Genomic DNA, 4,661 nt, shown 5'->3' on the forward strand with positions numbered 1-4,661 from the left:
ATTTTATTTAAACCCTATTTGGCCTGTGACAAAGACGCATTGGACTTAATTCAAATTGTTAACTTACTGCATTAAGGATTAAGTACCCTTTAAAACCCTAGTTCTGGTTAGTTTCTTTGCACTCAGCATCAAAGAAAGCTATCCTGTAAAAAGCAGTGACTTTGCAGAAAAGCTTCTAAGAGGGCAACTATGCCCAGGGCTAATCCTTTGTGTCCCAAGTCATTATCTCAAAGAGGCATTGGGTATTAAAGCTTGCAAAAGCTGCTGCTTTTTGTGGCTCCACCTGCTGTCTTAGACTCTGGTTGGTCCTTTAGTCCTAGGTGGTTATCTATTGCTCTGATGCAAAAGAAAGCATTTTGTGTCTGTACAATTTGGTGCCGACATTCAGTTTGCTGACGTTCTGAAACCATCACTCTTTGCTGGCTTTGGTTTCCTATTAGCCTACTTAGAGTAAACAAAATTCTTTCCACCACCATGTCCCAGTAAAGCAGTAGGACCCCCTGCCTCTCTGCAGCTTCCAGCTACAACTAGTTTAGTAGATTAGATGCATCCTGCAATTTGTTACATGAATCCTAATCGATAGACTTTGCTTCATGACCTTGGCAATATCAACTTGTCATCCAATGTAAGTTTCTTCCAGGATTGTGTGTCCTTGAGCATAATGTTTCATGTCAATAGATCTCAGATTACTCGTTGGTTAAACGGAGGAGAAAAGGAAGGAGACCTATTCACCTACTGTTCTAAATGTGAGAAATAAAATGTCATTATAATCTCTAGTAAGTCATTCAGAAAGAAAACAATGGATTGTTATTCACAGATTCATTCATCCGCTCATCAGAATATAAATTCCATACATACAGCAGACTTGTTTTTCTTCTCTGGGGATCCAGTAGCAAAAAGTGTATTAGGCACATATGTTTACATTCAGAAAATACATACCAAATATGCATTTGCATTTAGGTGCTACAATTGAGTAAACATATTTAATGCATCATCCTCTATATTTTTTAACCTAGGCATATGAAGATCATTAGCTTTTCTCAATGTTTTGTTTTCCTCAATGTGTCATGTTTTCTTCAAATTCTTTAACACAGAGAGACAACAGTTTTCTGTTCTTTTCTTTGAAAACAGTGTTAATAAGTTAGAGACCAAAAGAAAACCAAAATATTCTGTAAAGCTTTTTAGTGAAGTAATTGCATTTTTACTATGCATTGTGTGGTGTTTCCAATCACTTTTTTACAGACTTGATTTTCCCACTGCCTGTCTCCTTTTTAGAGCTATGTGAGTAAACATATTTTGAAAATTCTACAAAATCCTTAATAAAGCTTAAGCTAAAATAACATAAAAAAACATTATTAAATGAAAGAAAGGGATATAGTATATAAGCTCAAGAGGCAGTGATCATTATCTAAAATTATAGAAAATTTTCAGGAAATAAGTGTAAAATACAAAAATGAAAATTGATTTTGCATGTTAGGAAAAGAGTATAAAAGTTTAAACTCTATGATACTGTTCTGAGCTAGGGAAGATAACCTCCTTGTGTAGAATATTTTATTGGCTTCTTTAAAAGAATGTGAAAACAAAGTGTCAGGAAAAAAAACCTCTAGCTCTCTTTTTGTCTACCTATCTATCTACCTCTATTTATCATCTCTGTCTCTATATCTCCATTGTTCTCTTTTGTACATATATTTAAAGAGAACACTGAAAAAATTTCCAACACTTTACTAGAGTTGTGATGTCTCCCCACCATGAGATTCACTCTTTATATCGTTGTTCTCTTCACTGGTGGTAGGAGGCATCTCCAGGCTCCACTTCCTCCCTGCCATAAAAAATGACACCTGAGTAGGGTTAAGAGGCCAAGAATCAAAACTTCAGTAGCCTGGAGTTAGAGCATCAGAAAGCTGGACCTGGGAATGATGTTAAGAAATTTAGAGGCAAAGAGTCAAATATAGAGCAGCAAAGAGTTGGAGCAAATACGTTGGTGGGTTGGTCTGACCCTAGATTTTCTTAGTCATATAACTATTGGAAGAGTGATAAGGTGAGGAAATTTTCTTGAGACATCTCCCCTGAGTCAAAAGGGTGCTAAAGTGGTTGTAAGGCAGGGTTGGCCCACCACCAGAATTAGAAACAAACCATATCTAGGGGAAAGTTTGCCCAATATACCTGCAGGATTAAGATCTAAAAGGTAAACTGAATTTCTAGAAATGAAAGATATGATCATTGAAATAAAAACAAACTCACTGGACAAGTTAAATGACAGAATAGATCCATTTGAAGAGAATTTGTGAATTTAAAAAATATATGCAGAAATTACTTTGTAAGCAATTAGGAAAGACCAGGAGGTAAAAAACAAGAAAGAAAGAATAAGAGATACTAGAGTAGGATAAAAATTTCTAACTTATATCTAATTGCAGTTCCAGGAGTAAAGACTAGAGAGAATGCTGAAGAAACAATATTTAAAATCATATTAGGAGTGAATTTTCACAGTGTAAAATATAGCTCCACAGTGTCAATGCATTCCAGTCAAGACTGAAAAAAGAAACCTATGTTGAGACACAATGTAGTGAAACTGAAAACATACCAAAGACTGTAATCTTGAATTAGAGAAAAGGCAGGATGATCTGCAATTGAATAACTGTTTAAAAGACCATGATATTCTCAACAGCAACAGTAGCCAGAATACATGAAAAGTTATCCTTAAAGGATTAAGAGATGATCATTATTAATAGAAATTAAAACAAAATATACTGCATTATCCTATACTCTTACAATACTCTTTTATATAATTTCAAATTAGTCAACATAAGCACAATATATAGGATTGCATATATATGTGATAAAACTAGTATGTATGCTATGGTAGGTGGATATATAGAGAGCTATATATAGTACAGTGTATAGTATAATATAGTATAGTAAATAGCATAGTATTATATAGCATGATATAGTGTAGTATAGTATAACTACTATAGCACACTGTTTTTGGAATAGTGGTTATTCTAAAATGAGAGAAAGTAGGAGGGTGGGATGGGGAAGAGCACATTCACAGCACATTACAGTGTTGAATATTTGACATGTGTCTTGGTTCATGATTTTAAAAAAAGCAAACAAGCATAGACAAAGATAATAGTGCTTTAACCAAGGACTCTGTTAAACTGAAAAACAAAACAATCTAGATCCATTAAGTATTTGAACATAAGAAATAGGTAACGGTATAAAATAACCACTTAGTACTATTATTTAACTGCTAATAATCTTTAAAATGTCACAAAAGAAAAATAGCTATTGAGTTTATGGATGTACTGTGCGAATAGTCCTTCTCATCAACATCGATTGCTTTTCTCCCCTCAGGGTTGAGTTGCGATGGAAAGCACAGCTACGGAATGGTTTCCTGCTATCATGGACTCTGAATCTCTTTTCTATTACACACAGAAAATCACTTATCACCAAAATAGATACCAATCAGCTTCTAATGGTTCTACACAGACTCAGAAAGAAATAGGGTGAAGCTGAAATTCTACATTAAGTACAGGAGTCAGAATATGTAAAAAAATACCTTAAGGGCAATATCAACTATAAATTACCTGGAGGTAAATGATTTAGGATTACTATGTTCATGAAAGTTTTCTGATTTTTTAAATTATTGAATGGTATAATTTTAGGTCATGATGCATTTTCAATTACTATATCCATTTAGTTCTACATCACTTATTATTTTTCCTACATCACCTTGTGTCACCTTGACCTGTGTAGAAATATAGAGAAGAAAGACATTGATTTGGATAAGAGTCTCGCCAGGATTTGCTGATTCCATGACAGCTACCGACATCATTGGAATAAGGCTTTAGATAAACTCAGCCAAGCTCAAAGGATATATTTTTGACCAAAATTTGTATTGCCTAAACACACAGTTTCAATTTGTTTTTCATTATAATAACCATGTTTACTTTTTTAAATCCTCACCTGAGATTATTTTTTCCATTGTTTTTCAGAGAGAGTGGAAGAGAGAGAGAGAGAGAGAGAAATTGATGTGAGAGAGGCACATCGATTTATTGCCTCCCACATGTGCCCCAATCGAGGCCAGGGATGGAGCCAGCAACCAAGGTATGTGACCTTGACAGGAACTGAACCTGAGACCCTTCAGTCTGTGGGCTGACACTCTAACCAGTAAGCTAAATCATCTAGGGCACAACCATGTTTTTTAAAGGCATTTTTGTACTCCTTGCTTTTTACTATTAGTTTGGTGTGTTCTTTAATATGGAACATTTCACAAATGTGTGTGTCATTCTTGTCCAGAGACCATGCTACTATCTATCATTCCAATTTGAGTATATGTGTTGCCAAAATGAGCACTACTATTAATTTCTAATAAATATGGTCAAGGTCCTATATTAAACTCTTACATTTTATATATATATATATATAATGAAAATGTATCATATATGAGACTACAGAGAGCAAATATTCATATTAGCAGGTTGTTGCATTAGAAAATCTTTGGTGAGATTTAATAGAAGTAAATATGTTCCTGGAAAACTTAAGTTATTGATTATTTCAGGAAACAGTACTGCTTTATATAAAAAAAAAAAAAGACTTGAAATAAATCTGGTACGTATATAATAATCTTGAATGATAGCAGCTGACAAAAGAAGGAGGCGGTA

General features: G+C 34.0%; 1 non-coding gene across 1 annotated transcript; it reads right to left on the reverse strand.

Moving 5' to 3' along the window:
* Window positions 1-4,251: 4,251 nt before the first annotated feature.
* Window positions 4,252-4,353, reverse strand: LOC148092766 (U6 spliceosomal RNA). Its single transcript, XR_015714876.1, has one exon. It is a non-coding gene; the product is annotated as a U6 spliceosomal RNA (small nuclear RNA).
* Window positions 4,354-4,661: the final 308 nt, after the last annotated feature.

This window comes from Miniopterus natalensis, chromosome 7 (genome assembly GCF_054644295.1).
Source record: "Miniopterus natalensis isolate mMinNat1 chromosome 7, mMinNat1.hap1, whole genome shotgun sequence".
Lineage (NCBI taxonomy): Eukaryota > Metazoa > Chordata > Mammalia > Chiroptera > Miniopteridae > Miniopterus > Miniopterus natalensis.